Source organism: Pseudorca crassidens, chromosome 1 (genome assembly GCF_039906515.1).
Source record: "Pseudorca crassidens isolate mPseCra1 chromosome 1, mPseCra1.hap1, whole genome shotgun sequence".
NCBI lineage: Eukaryota > Metazoa > Chordata > Mammalia > Artiodactyla > Delphinidae > Pseudorca > Pseudorca crassidens.
The window spans coordinates 124,391,779-124,412,782 of NC_090296.1; the positions used below are offsets into that span (position 1 = coordinate 124,391,779).

At 41.2% G+C, this 21,004-nt stretch overlaps 2 protein-coding genes across 14 annotated transcripts in view; one reads left to right on the forward strand and one right to left on the reverse strand.

Moving 5' to 3' along the window:
- Positions 1–8,262, reverse strand: part of TMEM266 (transmembrane protein 266) — a 199,627-nt gene extending 191,365 nt beyond the window's left edge. For all 4 annotated transcript variants that reach the window (XM_067754920.1, XM_067754910.1, XM_067754895.1 and 1 more), the window contains exon 1: positions 8,075–8,262. The gene's annotated coding sequence lies outside the window, so the exon portion shown is untranslated. The remainder of the gene's footprint in view (positions 1–8,074) is intronic.
- NRG4 (neuregulin 4) overlaps positions 7,794–21,004 on the forward strand; it is a 137,229-nt gene continuing 124,018 nt past the window's right edge. For 3 of the 10 annotated variants that reach the window (XM_067755063.1, XM_067754986.1, XM_067755006.1), the window contains exons 1-3: positions 8,297–8,451; positions 11,023–11,084; positions 16,522–16,612. The gene's annotated coding sequence lies outside the window, so the exon portion shown is untranslated. Of the gene's footprint in view, positions 7,940–8,296; positions 8,452–8,846; positions 9,664–11,022; positions 11,085–16,521; positions 16,613–21,004 lie in introns of those variants that run through there. The other 7 variants (XM_067755052.1, XM_067754995.1, XM_067755017.1 and 4 more) reach the window with 5 other exon arrangements.

Below are 21,004 nucleotides of genomic sequence, written 5' to 3' on the forward strand. Positions count from 1 at the left end.
AATGAATTTTGGTTTAATATACTTACTGTCAAATGCCTAAAAGTATGTGGGGCACTTAAATACAATTCCAACAAAAATACTCCAAGGATGATTGAAACAGTCCTAGACTGTGCTGTTGTGTTCAGACCTGAATGGTCTCAATTTCTGTAACTGCTTCATTTGTTTACTTCTTCTTATTTATGATAGACTCTAGAACTGCTTATTAACACTAAATTTTCTCTGTGTTAGTAATTTCAAACCCAAATTTACCTTTCATAGCTATTAAAATCTTTATCTTCAATTGCCCCCAACTGTCTAAACTCTGGTATTCTACAAAACGGTAAGATGCTGAGTTTTCTTGATTGATTCTATAGAGCAACAGTTCTCAAATGGGAGATGCCAAGTGTTCCCAGGGGTCATCTGGCAACGTGTAGAGACGTTTTTGGTTATCACAACTGGGGGAGGGTGGTAGTGCAACTGGCATCTAATAGGTAGAGGCCAGGGATACTGCTAAACACCCTACAGTACACAGGACAGCTCCCCCCAACAAGGAATTATCCGGTCCCAAAAGTGCTGAGGTTTAAAAACCCTGCTATAGAATCTCAAGATGCAAAGAACATGGTCCTTAAGGTTTCCAGGGGAAGCACAAATTCTATTGGTTTTATTGGTAGCCCAACTCTGTGACTGTACACGACCTCAGAGACACAGCAGAAACTGATGGAACATTTGCTATGCCAACGAAGAACGAAGAACGTCAGGAACGGGATTAATTTTTTTTTTTTTTAAGTAGGCAGCCCTTCCTTTGATCTTCATTCAACCTCAATGTCCTCTTCACCTGGGTAGTAAGGGGAAAGAAAACAGGACTAGAGCACTGGCTCAGGAGCAGGCCTATGACAAGGTCTGAAGATTTTCCACTTATACCCTCAGGGCTCACTTTACTTGTGAGTGATGGTGTGAGGACAGAAAAAAGCTCCACATACTATAAAATCCTAACAGCTTCATGGGTTGGTAGCATTTCAAACTCCTTTTAAAAAGCATTAAATTACTCCCTGTGATCCCATTATTTTAATGATTTCTGTATATCCCTCCTCATTCCAAAAACGTAGAAGTGGTTAACTCGCCCTGTGGTGTTGACTCAATTTTCCCATATAAAGCTTAACTGGGCTTTAGGACTGATCAATAGAAGTTTCAGTGTAGGAGGAAAAAGGATTTTGGAAGGACCAAGAAAACCTATAATGTTTTGGCAGTCCAAAGATATGAGTTAAATTCCTACTATGTGTAAAGTATAGTGCTAAATGTTGAGGCGTATATATTTTTTTAAGTATAAATCACAGCTGGTGTCCTTAAGTAATTTATAATCTGCCTGAGAGGGACAGGCTTGGTGCCCAAGGGAGGATGTCTTTCATTACAAGGCGGTCTGTGCTCAGAGCCTCCAGGCAGGCACAGCCCTCAGCTCTCTCCCTCCTCTGGCCAGGGAAGGAGGGGCAGAGCAAAGGCTCGGAAGTGGGCACACACTGGAAAGGGTCAGGGGCAGGAAGCAAACTAATCAGGCACTAAAGTTACGGTTTTATCTTGCAGCTACAAGAGAGTCTCCAAAGGCATCCAAACAGGAAGTTATAATGATAAAAGGTGACACTGACTGAGTGCTTACTGTTTTCTAGGCACACTCATTTCATCCTCTTCCTGACAGCCTTATGACATAGCCACTCTTCTTCCCATTTTACTGAGGAGGAAACTGAGGCACAGGGTTGTAAATCACTCCTGCAAAGTCACATAGTTAGCAAGGGCTAGAGCCAGGATTCACCCCTTGGGCAGAGCCCACACTCTTAACTGCTTCTCCAGACTGCCTCTTGATAGAACAGGAAGGATAGGAGCTGAGGAAAGACCAGACACATTAGGAAGAAGCTGCCAGCATCTCAAGGAGTGGAGTCAATGGGGTCAGATGTTGCTGAGCCATCAGGAACGAAATCTGAGAAAGGGCCACTGGATTTGTGATTAGGCAATAAGGCGTGACCTTTAAGAGTTCTGTTTCGTAGAAGGGTGGGGACCGGGGTTCCTGGCAGGACATGAAGTGGGGAGTGATAGAGTCCTGGGTAGAAACTGATAATGGAAGGACAGGGAGAGATGGGAGAGAATTTTCCAGGCTTCTCTTTTGAGACTATGCCCTCCCAAACAATGGAACATTTTCTTTATTTGAGGGATTACAAATATAATTCACCTTGTTCTTTTGTTTTGAAGGGCAAAACTAACAAATTTTAGTAGCCATGGTTAAAAGAGAATTAGCAAGTGTCACAGAAATTTTTTTTAAAAACACTGCGTTAAACTCAGGTAAAACCAAAGATTTAACTGTTTGAAGGGAAATCGTTATGGGAGAAAGGTACTTGACCATACTATATATGGCATTGGCTGGACATGATGGCAGTTCTGAAACTGGGGTGGGAGACTGAGAGAATCACGGATGAAATAACTTGCTTCGGACTTGTTTCGAACCAAGAGTAGCAGAAAGCATTGCATGCCTTATGGCTTGAGAATGAAATCCAGAGAAGAGCTGCCTGACTGCAGTCTGGACTTCCAAATACCTGGGCTGCAAAAGGCAGAAATACTTATTAAAATTCTTTGTTTTAATGAGCTGTGGGAACTGAGTTATCAGCCCCTGTCCTAGCTACTGAGTAGTTTCCATCACAAATCAAAAGCAGTTTTAGGGAGGCTGCATTTTCTTGGAGGGGAATTCTCTCCTGGCAGATAATTCCGACTGCCTAAGGCAGCAATTAAAGACACCGAAGAGGAAGAGGAGGAGGAGGAGGGGGAGGGGGAGGAGGAGGAGGAGGGGGAGGAGGAGGAGGGGGAGGAGGAGGAGGGGGAGGGGAGGGGAGGAGGGGAGGGGAGGGGAGGAGGGGAGGGGAGGAGGGGAGGGGAGGGGAGGAGGGGAGGGGAGGGGAGGAGGGGAGGGGAGGGGAGGAGGGGAGGGGAGGGGAGGAGGGGAGGAGGGGAGGAGGGGAGGAGGGGAGGAGGGGAGGAGGGGAGGAGGGGAGGAGGGAGAGGAGGGGAGGAGGGGGAGGAGGGGAGAAGGAGGGGGAGGAGGGGAGAAGGAGGGGGAGGAGGGGGAGGGGAGGAGGGGGAGGGGGAGGAGGGGGTGGAGGGGGAGGGGAGGGGGGAAGGCACCAACAGGTATTTAAAAAAAAAAAAAAAGCAAGATGCTGAAGCTGGTAGTGCAGTGATTAACCTGCCTGTGTGAACGTCCACAGATTCCTTTTCCTTTCTAGTGACTCAGGCCATGGGAAAGTTGGTGGAATCTGGAGCACCATTCTTGGAAGTCTTCAAAATATTTTGCACTCCAAATAGAGGGGAACCCACACAGGTCTCCTCCCCAACCCAGGCCATCTCCGCATGTAGCTTTTGCTGCCTTGTTATACAGCCCAGCCCTCAGGAGACTTTCTTTCCATCTTTACGGGGCTGACTCTACCTGGGAGGTTCCTCTCTTCCTAACCTCGACTCAAGAGTAAGACAACATCTCTCCCAATTCTTCTCTACTTTCCTTGCTGTTCCCCCTGCCCCCAAACACATATAAAGCCTTTGCATTTGAGAGGTTTCACTGCTCACTACCAGAACTGTAAGGGCTACAAAAAACAAAAAGTGTGGGAGGCTGGAAATACTCAAGGACGCCACTGTGACCTGTCAGTTCTTTTCCACAGCACCAGGGTTAGGGGAGTGAACAAAATAGACAAAATCCCTGTACTCTGGAGTGTTCATTCTCTGTGGGAGATTTATATAGTATATTTAGAAGGGCTATGAATAAAAGCAAAGCAGGGAGGAGGAACAGGAATGCCTGTGGGAGGGCGTGTAGTTTTAAAGGAGTGGTGAGACTTTGAGCAAAGCCAGAAAGAGGTGAGGGCGCAAACCATGCAAGAATCTGCGGGAAGGGCAGTCCAGGAGACGGAAGCACTAGTGCTAAGGCCCTAAGGCGGGAGAACAGTAAGGAGGTCTGTGTGGATGGGCAGAGGCAGAGGAGGATGGGAGGCCAGAGAACGATGGGACACAGCACTCTCCATCCTGCAATCAGAGTGAAAAGAAGGAGAAGGCCCAGATTTTGAGCCACACTGACCTGGGTCTGAATCTCAGCTCTGCTCCTTATGTCATGGACCTTGGGCTCTTCTCTCCTAATCTAGAAACAGCTGACCACAAAGGGTCATTGCAAAGGGTTAAAGGAGATATGGAATGTGAAACTACCTATCCCAGGACACAGCTAATGCCAGGTTCCTACCCAGCACACATTAGTTCCCTTCCTCTACCCCTGGTTACAGGGCTCCTCTCATCTAGTTCCCATTGTGGCCGTGTCTGAAAGTATGCCATTCAAGGGCCTTCTAGAGGTCCAAAGTCTACTACCAAGTGCAAGAAGAGAAACTGCAAAATAGTGTGCATCTATGTATAGTATTGTTGGCAAACAGTAACATTTTAGTATCCACATTCAAAAATCCAGAGAAATCTATACCAAACTATTAATGGTGGTCTCACTAAAGTATAAGAATATCAAAGATTCTAACCATGGACCTCTACCTTCTCTATGTAATGATCAAACATTTTATAATGAATACATATTTGCAAGCAGAAATCACAATATAGACTAGTGTTGGTACAGGAGAAGTGATTTCCTGACTCTTTCCTACAAGTAGCCTCCATCCTACCTTGCACCCAAGGCCCACTGGTGTGAGCTCACTTTAGGACCTCTTAAATCTTCCATATGGGGAAAATGAGCGCATGTAAGTCCAGCAGGAGGTCTAGGGTTCTCTATAGGAGAAGGTCCTATGGTGGGTGTGCCTGGCCAGCATTTGTGAACTCTGACTGGTTCAGTCTGGAAAGGGGATGGCTTAACTTGCAGGTTGTGAACTGCTTTCTAAATAAAATTAAAACGCTTGCTATAGCTTCCATCAAGGAGAGAAAAAGAAGACTGGTGAAAATCAAGTATTTCAGAGTAAGCTGTGAACTACTGTGATTCAAGATTGTTGACATTGAAAAAAAAAAATCTCATTTTAGAGACTACTGAGTTAAGAAATACTGTTAAGAAAACAAGACATTTCACAACTAAGTAGCCTACAAGGTCAGTCAAGGAAAGTCAAATATGCCAGTTCCCAGTATCTTACTCAACAATGCATTAAAATGTGCATTACAATCAGTCACTGCAATGCATGCTAGTTATATAGCTTGGAAAAATTTTAGTTGCTTCCCCACTTCCAAAAATAAGAAGAAAAAACCCTTGATGAGGGGAATAAAAAAAAATAATGCTTAAGCATCCATAGTTGTTCATATGGCTTTTCCCAGTGTAAACATATGTTTCAAGAAAACAAATATGTAGTCAGAAACATTTTAACATTCCTCAAATTGACCATTGCACCAAAAAAGGGTGCTCAGGTCTGCAGTAAATAAAATCCTGCTTGAACAGAAGAAAGTAGACTTCTTAGATGCTTTTTAATCATGAGACTTCTGACTGAAGAAGATAATGGTGCTCCCCATAGGAAAACCAATTTGCTCCCCAGAATCAAGCAGCACCTCTCTTTGCTTTCTGCTTTTTTTCCAGTAACATCAGGACTCATCTTGAGTTTATCTGATCATAGACTGGAAAACCCCAGGGCAGAAAGACTCCATCTCAGCATTTCCACAAGCACTGGGGCTGAGCTCTTCCAAAACCGAGTGATTTCCATGAGGCAAAACGGCTATAACAAATTACTTTACTATCAACAGAATAGAGTATAATGAAAAAAGTAACATGATGGTGTCCTAAAACCAGTCAAGAAAGAAAACAGACCTTATAGAATTTACAAGAGTCTTTTATTTCTGACCTAATATTATTCCTCAATTTATCATTAAAGCTGTAATTTCCATGGGATATAATTTTCAAATAACCCCTTCTACTGAGCTGTACTTTTCTCACCACCATCTCAAATACGTGACCTGAGCGTAAAACTTTGTAGCCCCCCCGAGTGAATTTCCCATTGATGCAACTACAGTGATTTCTAAGTCTGTGAGAACTGTTAGGAATGTGCAGCACAATCCAATCCCTGCATTATAATAATGCATTTCCAAAAAAAGATTAAATTTATATCCATTGTTGACTGTACAAATTCCAAAACTTTCAAATGAAGAGCTGCTACAATCACAAAGACTGGATTATGGTTCACGACTTGTACGGATTCCTTCACCTGGTTAAGGCACTCACACACAAGCATGACAGACAATGTTGTTCTAATGACTGGCAGCGAGACCAGAAGATAGTGTGCGGGGCGGCAAGAAGATTGGAGTAGGATGTGATAATGAAAAACGTAATTCATTCTACCTGATGCATATACATTTTACAGATTTAAATCTGAAGGGAAACAACTTTTTGAACTTAATTGCTTGTTTGGGAGAGCTGAATGGAAACATCTTGAACCCCATGTTTATAGGCTCAGTGCCACCTTAAAAAATTCCACACAAACCCATTCTGAAACAACAGTTTCTCCTACTGGAGAGCCACAAAGGTTGATGTGAAATCTATGAAATGGAAAATCAGATCCAAGCTTGTGTGCTCATGCATAAGCTTTGATCTTAATGAAAATGTAGATGGAACAGCAGCACCAGGGTTAAAGGCTACTCTCATCCTCCCCCCACTGACCCCCCCCCAGCAATCAGATGCACTAGAGTTTGCATCCTTATCCTCTCCCTGGCTGTGTGACCTTGGGCAAGTTAGCTAACCTTTCTAAGTCTTAGTCTCTTTATCTTCAACATGGAGATAACAGGTTTGTTATGAGGATGAAATGAGATATGTACCAATAGCTTGTAGCTCAGTACCTGGCACATATGAGCATTTAAGAAATGTGTTCTCACGATTAGATGTGGCACTCTGACTACTATATATTTTAGAAGAAATTACAGTCCTGCTGCCATACCCCAACATCTTGTGGTAACCATTTTCATTCTATATTTCTAGCTTTTACTATTTTTTTCACCACAGTATTTCAGGGGGGAAAAAAAAGAAAGGTAATCAGTTACATACATCCCACTTTTTGAACTGTTTCTTGAAGCAAGGTGAAAAGCTGGGGAAATAGGCAACATATACACTGAAGAGAAATTTACTCTTTAGGATATGATGTTATATGTGTATGGAATATAAACAAATCATGTAATTTCAATCTATAACCTATGGGGCATCAAATCATAGGTAGGTTTTATTTTAAAAGAGACAAAAGCCAAGCAGTATTAAAGAATATGGAAGGAATCAATATGGGCCTATTGCTATCTCAGTATTAGTGACTGAAACAGGGATTGGTGGGCTGGATTACGGGGGATTTCATGGGGTCTAACTTCCAACAGGTGGCAAGCTTTAGTCATCTTCAGATGCAAAACCTTAATGAGTTTGAGTATGCAAGTCTCAGGGATTCTGTTCAAGGCCTCCTCTCGGCAATCAAGGGATACAATTTTCTGGTTTTAAGCCACCCTGGCAAGTTAGCAAGCAGGGAACTGTCCGCCGTAGCTTGCACCTGTCCCTAGAACGGGGTTTTGGCCTGACGGTGAAAACCCACCATCCTTTCCTATCAGTCCATCCTGCCGCTGTGGCGCCTCCAGACAAATGGGGGAAGCCCACTAGGAAGTGGTCACGACCAACAAAGCTACAAATCCCCAGGGTGTGGGATTTCCACCTCAATACCACGCCTGAAAACCTAAAATAGGCACCCGCTTGTTATACTGCAATGGGATTCCCCCCCAGCAGCAATCCCCAACCCCCAGCTTGCATGTTTTATTAATAAATGCAAGATGGCACACAGAGGCAAAGAATGGGAGGTAAGGCATCTGCAGCTGGATCCGAACCAGGGCAGTTTGCAAAAATAAATAAGAAGCATGTGACAAGAAGCAGATCCCCTGGCTGAAGCTGAAGCCCTAGGCTGCCCCAGGCACCCTCGCCTTGCTACAGCGACCAGAGGGGATGAAGGTCAGTGGTAAGATCCCAGCCCTCCCGGACACGTACCCTGCAAACCCTGACCGGCCCCCACCCCCGCCCCGGCCACAGGACCCGGGAAGAGTGGCAGGGGAAGCCCCGGCCACGGCCGGCTGCGGGGACACATACCTGCTGCCCGGGCTGTGGATTCGCTCGGCTCTGCAGCGGCGCCGGCCGCGGCTCGCGCTCCCGGGGCTCCCCTCTCCGCCCCCCCGCCCCCTCGCCCCCTCGCGGCCCGCCGCTGCCTCCGCTGCCTCCGCTCCTCCGCCCACCGCGATCGGGGGCGCGCGCGGCCACGCGCCGGCGGCTCGCCAGGGCCCGCGCCTGCGCCCTCGCCTCCCGCCGTCGGCGCGCGCGCCCCGGAGGCTGCGGAGCGGCCGCGCGGCTGTCTAGGAAACGGCGGCCTCTGCGGGCCGGGCAGTCGGCGGGAACTGGGCAGGGGGATGGGGGCTGGGGACTCGGCCGGCGCCAGGGCCTGAACGGAGCGCGCCGGTTTCGTGGCGTGGGTGAGGGGGTCGCGGGGCCGGGGGAGGGGGGTGCTGTGCGTGCGCTTGTGGAGAGAGGAGGGGGTCGCGGAGAGAAGGTCTGAGGTGGAGGCCGGCGGGGCCGGGAAGCAACAAGTGCGGAGGCCGAGGGGGCCCCACCCGGGGAATTTCGTGCAGCCGAGAATAGAAACCTCCTCTGGCTTTGGTGCAGCGCTTTGCGGTTTCCAAAGCTCTTTGCTAGTTGTTGGGCACATCCACACACGGCACCCCGTGAGGGAGCAAACGGCGGGCATTCACTGCCCTCTGAGGTTTGAGGCACGGAGAGGAAAACACCTCTTTGTGGCCGAGATCGAACCAGAATCAGAGACCCTTGACCCTTTGGCTGCTGTCTGGGAGAAAATTACCTGTCAGGACCTTCATTTGATGGTTTTAGCTCAGGACCCTTATAGGACAGTGTTACTTCAGCCTATTTTTTTTCTTTCCATTATCGTTCTCTTAAGAAAAGCCTTTTTAAACGTTTTGTTCACCAGTCCCTTCCTCCCCACCCGCCATGAAATTATAATACCATTCATATCCTGAATAGCTGTTTATGTACCATACGTGTATCTGTGCTTTATACATGAAAAGAGTAAGATTTCGCCCCTTGGAGATAACATCAACCCCGTGGAGAATGAATGCTTGCTTTAGGACCGTGGCTCTTGGTTTTAGCGGGTGGAGCAAGTGGAGTACGTGAGGGCTGTGGATGCACCCATAATACTCTCTGTAGGTTAAAGTCCTCCCATACAACTCTTTCTAATGTCTGCAGGTGCTACTGTGAGCAGTGGAATACAATCACTTAAGCAGCTTCTGGATTCGGAATAGGTTTTGTTACTCGTCTCAATTCAGGCTAAACTAGCCATTTTCCAGTAGGGTCCTGACATTTTTGCTAAGATACTTGAAAAGATTGGAAACCCTCTTTTCTAGAACGCTAAGTTCCAGGATGGGCTCTAGCTCCGCAGACAGCCTTGATTTCCGGTTCTCACACCTCTTCTCGAGTGGGTTTTTTGTTTTGTTTTGTTTTGTTTGTTTGTTTTTTGGTTAGGCCTATTTGGTCTCCCAGGAATGTCTTAGTCATTCTTGCCTCTTCCTCCTCCCACCTCAGCTTTTCTAGCTAGAAGATGGAAATCAAAACCCAGGTCACAGAATTGCCACAGGGGCTTGGATCATACTTTTCTTAGACACAGGAATTTCTAGGTAGGGAATGAGTATCGAATTTTGGCAAGTTGGGAAGTAAGTAAAATTCCTTCTTCAAGTCCTCCCTCATCTTTCAATGTTTCTTAACCCAACTGTAATGGAATTTCAGAGGAACACAAAGCCCTTGGAGGTGATATTTGTAGAAGCTACCTGGGTTGCCAGAGGATTTTTTTCTACATTTAATGTGGACTGGAAAAGAGAAAGTGGGGATGAGTCAAGAAAACTTGGGAGGGTGGATGGGATTGCTGGGTGGGTATAGTTTTCTGACAGGTGGTGGCAACATTTCAACTACACTTTTAAAAAGTGTTAAAAAAAAAAACCTCGGCATAGCTTGTTAAAGTTGTTTTCCACCCCATTCCCCCCCCCCCACCCTCACACTTAGTAGAACTCTAAAGACTTGATTAAAACCATTGAAAAGCATCCAGTTACAATGCTAGTTAAAAGAGTAGGACAAGTATTTTGAAACTTGCAGACAGAAAAAGTGGAACACCAGTTTGGTTTACCTGGAATCTTTGTAGTCTAATACCAGGTTTGGATTCAGGTGCAAGGCTACTTCAAGGGAAATTTTTTCCTACAACAGCTGTCAATGAAGACCCTCTAGAGAGAGAAAACTGGAAATTACATGCTAACATATTTTATCTGTGTCTTTTAAGTGTGCTGCTTTGGGGTTTTTGTTTGTTTGTTTTTGTTTTTTTGTAATCTGAGTTCATGGAAAATGTAGGTACACCATTTTATGTGGTAGTGTGAAGTCAAAAAATCCCCAAACATGTGTAATTTATCAGCTCTATGCTGCTCCCTGGTGGTGTCGTACTTCACATCACCTGTCCAAACTAAAATCTTCCACTTCTTTCATTCTTTAGGATGTTGGAAACCTAAATCAGAGTTGTAGACAAGATGGTATTCTGCTTTCTCCAAACTTCTCCTGCTCTATTTTCAAATACCCTAAGTCCTAATACCCAGAGGAGGATTAGCCCTTGAGACTGATCAATTTGGAGGAACTGTGAAGATCTCTGGCAGGCCTCTTTAGTTTATTCTTAAATGTGTCTGTAAGAATCTCTTGAGGATACTTGATTAAAATCAGTTACTGGAGCCTCACCTCAAACCCATTAGAATCTAATTTACGGGAGTGTGGCCTGTTATTTTTATTTTTAACTGTCCCAGGTGATTCTTATCAATGGGAGAGGTTGGGGAATCCTAGAGCTATAAACGGAACGGGTTTGGCATTAGTAGACTGTAAGTGACTAGTGAGAGGGATTTTGTGGGTGAAGGAGCCCCACAGCATAAAAGAAAATAGGACCTAAAATAGGAGTAGAAGAAATTAACTGTAATTTTAAGGCTTGTGTGTCACTTTCTTGCCAGATATATCTGCTTCTAATGTGGCTGTAATTGGCACGCTATCCCATACCAAAGTACCTTTTGAGGTAAGTCAGATTTTCTTTCAGTTAAAAAGACTGTCTTTTCAAGAGTACCAGAATCACATAACCAGAAAATTTGTGCATGTATGCAGCTGCAAGATTATGAGAAGGCAGACTGGAGATTATGTTGATCCTGTGAATGAAAAAGATTGCTATTAGAGTTAAAATTTGTTCTCTTGAGGTAGCTGCTTGAAAAAGTAGAACATATGAATCTGATGCCACATGAGTTGTGAAATTTTAAAATATCAAGAGATTTTAAGTTGTTAATGTTTATGTAAATGTTAATATTTTAAAACCTCTTCTGAATGTTGATTTGTGATGCACCCTCACTTACTTGGAACACACAGGGAGAAAGCCAATTTAAGTTAATGAAAAGCTTGAAAAATGGAATATATGTGACTCTGATAATTATTTAAAAATTTAAGTATACATAATAACTGCTAACAAAATAGCTTTAAAAATTCTGCTGAGAGGGCTTTAATGAATAAATGTGATTGACTCGTAACTAGCAAAATTCATGTGCTTACATTCTATGTGGATAAAACAAAGCACAGTACCGTGCACTGAATAGGTCCTCATTTAACATTCTTTTTAAAAACGTTTTCTCATAAGTAGCTTAAATACGCTTAACGTAGCGAGCCCATGTTCAAGGATAGTACCTCAGTGGCAGATTTCACCTTGAGCGGTGGCATGCCAGGCGTGGGAGCAATGAGAGCATCACTTGGGGTGTAGGCAACAAAAATTCTCATTGTCTGTAGGGAATTAAACTATAATAAACCCACTAAAAGTCTGTCCAATTTTTATTACCAGCAATTTCTGTGTACCAGAAATTCAAAACAGTGTCAATGATAAAATATTTCTCCCTGAAAAATTTCTTATGAGTCTATGTTCTAAACAATTACTGTAGTTACTGTTAAGTTTTAGTAATGTATATGTAAGCTTCAAATTAGCACATTTTAATTATTGATCCTTTAATAAATATCATATTCTACATAGAAGTTAAATCAGAGAACTCCCAGTTATACAGTTGGCCTTCAATAAACATAGACTCAGCTCTATGGATATGTTTCCAAATAAATTCATAAAAACTCAGGGTAATTCAAGGCTTCAGGTGCAGTTCATGTCTGCAGCCCCTTTGGTCCATATCTTTGCATTTATATAGTAGATTCTTAAGCAGTGATTGCATAGCGACTATAAGGATGAAGAAACAGACTTGATGACTTCAGTGTTGTCATTCTGTATGACCACTTAGGGTTTTCATTTTGCATGTAACATTTGAGGGAAACAAAGTCTAATATTTTTGGCTTGTAAGTACAAATTTAGTTAATATGTGAAATTATTCTTCAGAATAATTGAATTTAAAAAACCTTTTACTTTGAAATTTGTTCTTTTTAAATTATTAATGTTTACTTCAAAACTGAAGAAGGAATCAATAGGAGGTGCATTGTTATTACTTAGTACTTCCACAAAACAATATGTAGGTTTAAGTTTTTCCTTTTTTCAGAAACATGAATTCCGTTGCATTTTTCCTTTTTTGTACTGCAATATTTATTTTATATTTGCATATAAGTGGAGTTGAGTAAAAGAATTTTCACTGTCTGTTTCTTTCCTGGCTATTATTATTTGTTTCATTTCACGATCATTACTAAAAATAATTTTGTCACGTAGAGGAGGGTGTGTTAGAAAAAAAAATGATCCTTTTGGGTGTCATATTCTGAGTATACCACTGGGCTCAAGTGATCACAAAATAAATGGTATTCAAATTAAGTGAGCTTTATTATGTGTTTAATATCTGGAATTTTGCATGTACTTCATGAGGAAACCGTTTTGGGGGCACTGTTTATATGGCAAAATGAAATATCAGTGATTGTATATGTATTTTAAAACATAAAAATGATCTAGTATTCCAATTCTAGTCTAATTAGGCTATTTTAAAACCTAGCAAGTACATGTCCATGTGTTTATTGATAGACTCCTAATGATTACTGACATTTGTTAAATGCCTACAGTGTGTCAGACATCATTCTGTGAGCTTTATTTGTATTAACTTTTTCATAAGTCCTGTTGGGAAGGTATAGTTGTTATCTCATTTTACAGATGAGAAAACTGAGGCACCATGGGATTAAGTAATTTGCTCAAGAACACCCAGATAATAAGTGGAGGAAATAAGATTCAAACCTGGACAGTCTGATTCAGAGACCTCAAGTTCAACCCTACTGCCTCACTGCCTCACATACACACACAAAGTTGTGTCTCAGTAAGCTTGAGGAATTAAGTGGGAAAAGCATTCTGGATTCCAGGGTTTCACCTCCAATTCATTCTTTAACTTTGAAAAAGGCAATTAAATGAATGTCTCTGATTTGGAGAGGATTGAACTTGGTACATCTAGAAATTCTCTAAATTTCTTTCTAGCTCTAAATTTTTCTGATTCTATGATTATTTTTATGTAAAGAAGAAAATTTGATTTTTCACTTATCTAACAGACTAAAAATGAACCAGAGGGGGGAAAAAAACTAGCATGATTAAATTTGAAGGTAGATAAACTTTTGATATTTTGTAGTTACAAAATTATACTACTTTTTTTGGAAAAAATTTTATTTATTTATTTTTGGCTGTGTTGGGTCTTCGTTGCTGTGGGTGGGCTTTCTCTAGTTGCAGTGAGCGGGGGCTACTCTTCATTGCAGTGAGTGGGCTTCTCATTGCAGTGGCTTTTCTTGTTGTGGAGCACAGGCTCTAGGCGCGTGGGCTTCAGTAGTTGTGGCACACGGGCTCAGTAGTTGTCACGGGCTCTAGAGCAAAGGCTCAGTAGTTGTGGCGCACGGGCTTAGTTTCTCCACAGCATGTGGGTCTTCCCGGACCAGAGCTTGAACCTGTGTCCCCCTGCATTGGCAGGCGGATTCTTAACCACTGGGAAGTCCTATGCTACTAACCACCAGGGAAGTCCTATGCTACTATTAAACCTTTCATGTTCATTATTCCTGTGACTACAGAAAGACCATAAACTTATTTTTTTTTAAATGAAATATAATTGCTTTACAATATTGTCTTAGTTTCGTGTGTACAGCACAGTGATTTTGTTTTTTTGCAAATTATATTTCATTATGGATTTTTATAAGATATTGGGTATAATTCCCTGTGCTGTATAGTAAATCCTTATTGTATCCATTATAATTTATCCCTCACCCTCTCCCCTTTGGTAACCATAAGTTTGTTTTCTATGTCTGAGTCTGTTTCTGTTTTGTATACAGATTCATGTGTATTAGTTTTAGATTCCACATATAAGTGATAGGTAGTATTTGTCTTTCTCTGACTTATTTCACGAAGCATAATATTCTCTAGGTCCATCCATGTTGCTGCAAATGGCAATATTCCATTCTTTCTAATGGCATTGTATATATACATATACACACATATGTATATATATTCCACAATTTATTTATCCATTCATCTGTTGATGGACATTTAGGTTGCTTCCATGGCTTGGCTATTATAAATAGTGCTACTGTGAACACTGAGGTGCATGTATCTTTTCGAATTAGAGTTTTCGTTTTTTTTCCTGGATATATACCCAGGAGTGGAATTGCCAGATCATTTGGTAGATCTGTTTTTAGTTTTTTTAAGGAACCTCCATACTGTTTTCCATAGTGGTTGCACCAATTTATATTCCCACCAATGGTGTATGAGTGTTTCCTTTTCTCCACACCCTCTGTAGCATTTATTATTTGTAGACTTATTGATGATAGCCATTCTACTAATGTGAGGTGATACCTCATTGTGGGTTTGATTTGCATTTCTCTAATAATTAGTGATGTTGAGCACCTTTGCATGTGCCTATTGGCCATCTGTATGTCTTCTTTGGAAAAATGTCTGTTTAGGTCTTCTGCCCATTTTTTGATTGAGTTGTTTGTTTTTTTGATATTGAGTTGTGTGAGCTGTTTGTATATTTTGAATATTAACCCCTTGTGGATTGTATCGTTTGCAAATATTTTCTCCCATTCCATAGGTTATCTTTTCATTTTGTTGATGGTTTCCTTTGCTGTGTGAAATCTTTTAAGTTTGGTTAGGTCCCATTTGTTTATTTTTGCTTTCATTTCTTTTGCCTTGGGAGACTGATCTACAATTTATATCAAAGAATGTTTCACTTATGTTCCCTTCTAGGAATTTTGTGGTGTCATATCTTACATTTAGGTCTGTAAACCATTTTGAGTTTATTTTTGTATATGGTGTGAGAGAATGTTCTCATTTCATTGTTTTACATGTAGCTATCAAGCTTTCCCAGCACCATTTGTTGAAGAGGCTGTCTTTTCTCCATTGTATATTCTTGCCTCTTTTGTTGTAGATTAATTGAACATAGGTGAGTGGGATTATTTCTGGACTCTCTATTCTGTTCCACTGATCTTTGTGTTTGTTTTTGTGCCAATACCATGCTGTTTTGATAGCTGTAGTCTTGTAGTATAGTCTGAAGTTTGGGAGTGTTATACTTCCAGCTTTTGTTCTTTTTTTCTTCAGGATTGCTTTGGCAGTTCTGAATCTTTTGTGGTTCCATATAAATTTTAGGATTATTTGTTCTAGTTCTGTGAAAAATGTCATGAATATTTTGATAGACATTAAATCTGTAGATTGCTTTGGGAAGTATGGCCATTTTAACAATATTAATTCTTTCAGTCGAAGAGCACAGGCTATCTTTCCATTTCTTTGAATCATCTTCAGCTTTCTTTATCAATGTTTTATAGTTTTCAGCATATGGGTCTAGAAAGACCATAAACTTCTGAGGGATTGATTATGCATTCTGATAATTGGCTTGATATAAAAATTTATATTATTCATATATGCCACTTTTATATACTTAAGGTGTTCTGAGCCTTGACCTTCTTCTTCATGCCATATAAAGTAAAGCTCTTTGGGAAAAGGAACTTTTAAAGTGGAAGATAGATCATATTTTATACCACTTTTTCCCTTTCTTTCTCATGAAGGTTACCACTTTATTGAAATGACAATCCTTATTAACTCTCTATCCATAATATTGTATGTAAATTTTTTTCTTGGTGGAGACATAACACAAAAAGTAACTTTCATAGAAAAAGAAATAAAATTCCTTGTCATCCCCCAAAAGTCTCTGTTTGAAAGGGTTTTTTTCCTCCCACACAATAATCTTCTAATAAAATTCTATTTCCCTCTTAATCCAGCTCCTAGCCTAGTATTTAGAAGTATTAACAATAAATAGTTTTCCTGAGGCTTAAAAAAGGGGAAGCAGGAGAAATTAAAAATATTAAAGTTTCTGTTACTTATTACGAAGTTCTTTGAGAGTATTACTAAGTAAAAGAAAAAGCCCGTAAAATTTGTAAACAGATTCTACTCTTCTCTTCCATGTGTTGCTAAAATTGTTATATAAAATATTTTCTGTTTTTATTTTTCTTTATGGTGGCCACAATTTCTATCAAAGCAGAAGAAAAAGAGGTGAACTATAAAGTGAGAGCCAGTTTCATCTCTACTCTGCAATCTAGGAGAAAAACTTCCACCCGAGGACAGATCGGGTAAGCAATTATTTGTTAATTTATTCTTTGTAATGTTTTGGGGCCATTTGTGGAGCCATAATTTGTCAACTATAGCCATAGATCATTGTTTTAATTCAACTAAGAGAAAATAGTGGTAGACTCCACAATATGGAAAGTTCTTTAACTTTTAAATTACAGAAGCTTGGGTCTCCATTCTAAAGTTGGAAAGGTGTGTGTGTATAGAACCATGTTCAAGTATGTGTTAACTATTCCTAAAAACATATTAAAAACAACAAACTTGTAAGCTTGGTCTGGTCTTTGTAATTTAAAAATAATATGAATAGAATTAAAGAAGGTTAAGAAAGCCTTGGAGAACAAGAGTCTGGAAAATAGTTCAAGTTGTTGAGTTTAGAAGAGTGAAGGCTAAGGGATGATATTGCTTTTCAAGTAGTTGAGATGCTGACTTACTGAGGATGGTGCCTGTCCTTTTTCCATCTCTATAGAGGAAAAACAGCAGGAGAAATTTAGATAAGAAGAGTCAAAACTTTTGAAATTCAGGATGTGTAAGATTAGAATGATTTACCTTGGGAAGTTGTAGAATTCTCTTTTTGGAAAAGGTCTTCTAAGTACAGTGATCATCTGCCAATAATAGCTTATATATCCATCATAAGACCTTCTAATTTTCTGTTGCTATGGTTTATTTTGACAAACATACGGTGATTTATGTCTAAGGCAGTAGCTAACATGATATATTTCTAATGATAGAATATATAAACTAGTAGAACTTGACTTTAGGAGTATTATAGAAAATTATAAAGTTCTTTTAGGAGCACAGAAGTAGTCATGTGTTTTATTCAGTTTGTTCCATTGTTGACCATGTGATCACCATTACCATGTTTAATTTTTCTGGTTCATATAATGCTCTTCAAATACATACGTTACTGTCAACAGAAATTGAATCACCTCTATTAAGACTAGAGAGAAGGATGGGAGGATAAATTTAAAGATGAGTGTGTTCAGATAGGATTGTTGAGAACAGCTCTCTGAAATGTGAGATAAGGTAGAGATTTCAAACAGTGGAGAGTGGGCCACAGTGTGATGATCTGAAAATGGCATTTGGGAGCAAGGAAGAGGCTGTTCCTCACTTCTTCCCATCGATTCAGAGAAAGCAGAAAGTAAGGACTAAATAAGTTATACTGGAAAAGGTACCTTGTGATCTAAGGAGGAACCAGATTTTTATTAAGAGTAAACTGCAGAGGGACTTCCCTGGTGGTGCAGTGGTTAAGACTCCACATTCCCAATGCAGGGGGTCCGGGTTCAATCCCTGGTCAGGGAACTAGATCCCACATGCACGCCACAACTAAGAGTTCGAGTCACAACTGAGGAGCGTGCCTGCCACAACTAAGGAGCTGGTGAGCTGCAACTAAGGAGTCCTTGAGCTGCAACTAAGGAAGCCATGTGCAGCAACTAAGACCTGGTGCAACCAAATAAATAAATAAATAAAATATTTCTTAAAAAGAGTAAACTGCAGAAAAGTGAAAAATAAATTTGGATAAAAGAGTTTTTCCTCAAATAAATGGACTGTCTAGTAGATGGGGGATAGGGCAGAGGGTAAAGAATGACAGAAGTTGAAGAATTGGGTGTGGAATGAGCGTGGTTGGGGGAGTTTGAGAGTGAAGATGTGCCAGTCACATGCAAAAGGGAAAAAAGACTTGTGCTGATGGAGGCGAGTAAATAAAACAGAAGGGAAAGAAGTATTTGAGTAGGAGAGAAGAGTAGACATAGGTTAAAGGAAAATCAGGGCCATTTAGGATAATATTTCTTTGTGAGCAAGGAAGTATTAAACTTGACCAGTTAGGGAGGGTGGGAGGGAGATACAAGAGGGAGGGGATATGGGGATATATGTATACGTATAGCTGATTCACTTTGTTAAACAGCAGGAACTAACACATCATTGTAAAGCAGTTATACTCCAATAAAGATGTTTAAAAAAAAAACTATGTACAGTAAGGAAAATGGGAATGGATGATAATTACTCCAGTTCTGAGAAGGGTACACACATGTGAAAAATAAGAAGGCTGAGTGACCCCTTATTTCAAGAAAAGTTTTCTGGGGCAGTGTTCAGAGACTTAATTCTGTTTGGATATTGGTTGTAGAGTTTCTAGGCTCCAAGGACATAGGAAACCTCCAGGAAGACCAGGATCAACACTGAGAGGTCAGTGGGGTTGGGAAGTGCTATGATTATTATCTCCTTCACATCTCTGTATAGAGCTGTAGCCTTTTGCAGGAGACATGCGTAATTCAAGACTATTCCTGGCAGCAAAGAATGGGAAGTTTGCTATTGCCATGTGGGCAGTAGCTTAAAAGAGTTTATAAGTCAATTACCAACCAGCTTTGAAAGAGTGATTCTTTTTTTTTTTTTTTTTTGCGGTACGCGGGCCTCTCACTGCTGTGGCCTCTCCCGTTGCGGAGCACAGGCTCCGGACTTGCAGGCTCAGTGGCCATGGCTCATGGGCCCAGCCGCTCCGCGGCATGTGGGATCTCCCCAGAACGGGGCATGAACCCGTGTCCCCTGCATCGGCAGGTGGACTCTCAATCACTGAGCCACCAGGGGAGCCCGAAACTGTGATTCTTGATGAATTATTAACTGGGGGGGATTTTGCGTTATTTCATATTTTGCATATAAAGTGAATCTTTATTATCAAATCATTTTACATTTGCATTAAATGCAACCATATACTATTAGATTTTCCAGTGAAGAATAATGATAGCTAACACCTGTTGAGTGCTTCTTGTGTTCCAGGCACCTTATATATATAAATTCATTTTATTTTCAGACAACTCTTTGAAGTAGGCACTATTATTCTGTCCCCCGCTACCTCAAGCCTCACATATGGATGAGGAAAATTGGCACAAAGATTTTTGCCCGATTCTATGGTAGAATGTTCTAATGTGGAACTAGGATTTGCACTCTAGCCTTCTGGCTCCAGAGCCCATGCCCATAACCCCTACACTACTTATCTTTTTATACATAAAAATGGTGATTTGAGGGTTGCTTGGAAACTATTTTACTTTGAATGGTTGGTGACTCAAGTATATTTATAGGTAGCACAATTTACATCAAAGAAAGTGGCTCTTGTGAGCAGCTACATGGAATGAAAATTGATTAAATGTTTTAAAGAAGTTCATGCCAATACACTCAGTGATGTAAAGGGCTATTGCTTGGGGCAGGCCAGCTGCTTTTATTCAAAAGACCACATTGGGTGGTATAACCTTAGTGAGTTTACTAGGGTCTAACTCTCAGTCTTGTGGTCTTAGAAACCTGATCTGGTCAGTAAGTGTCCCAGAGAGGATTAAATTAGTCTAACGACCTCATCAGCCTAATATGTAAAGCCAGAAAGCAAATTAATTTAAATATTGGGTTGGCCAAAAAGTTCGTTCGGGTTTTTCAGTAACATGGAAAAACCCAAATGACCTTTTTGGCCAACCCAATACAATGAGATAAAATTGTTACAAAAACCAGTTGTACCAGTATGATCAGTGTATTTTCTTCCAGGTGGTGGATATAGATGGGAAACCAAATTATAAGAGGTTTCTTGGTGAACAGCAGGCACCATGAATATTTCTGGTTTTGGCTTTTCACAGTATTTATCTGTTTTATACATTTCTCAAGGATTTCATCAATAATAGCTGCTATTGGCATGTACTGTCAGTCCTTAAATTATAAATAGCCTCCACCCCTGTGCCCTTCCACCAGGGGCTCTGCTGCCATAGAAACAGCTGTTGAATAAACATGGGTATTTTAGAGAATCTGTGGGTTCAGAATTGAAGGAAGTGAAGAGTCTGTGAAAAGCAGAGTTACTAAAGGGTGTTAATTTAAGGGATAGACTCCTAAGTAGGATGGGTATGCCTGAGTAGAGATCTCTTTACCTAAAGTGTATTTCTATAGCACTGCCTGAGGAGCTTCCCCCCGCTTCTGTTATATTGCTTGAAATTTCACCAAATAGAGATTGCTTTTCATTTTTCAAACATTCTCTTAAAACTGTAAATGTCTATGTGTGGAGATATTCTTGGTGACCTTCCTTATACCCATTCCCTATTGCTTACCTTCATTTTGTTAGGGACAGCAATGTTCCCAGCTTCAAGCAAAAAGTCCTGACTAGTTGAAGCCAGTCATGACAATCCCATCTTCCTTGGCCAGTGATCATGAAGGGAAGGCTCCCAAGTTCAGGGATGGCTTTTGCTTTCCTGATAAAGAGAACAGTGGTGGCTGGTACTCTCCTCTTTCCGCCTTCTTTGTGCCTTAAATGCAGACATGAAGCCTGGAGATATAGCAGCCATCTTTGCAACTATGAGATGACAAGTATGAGAGAGAAAAGATGATTCTGACAAGCTGAGGACCATGAAGGAGAAGGATTGAAAGAGTCTGGA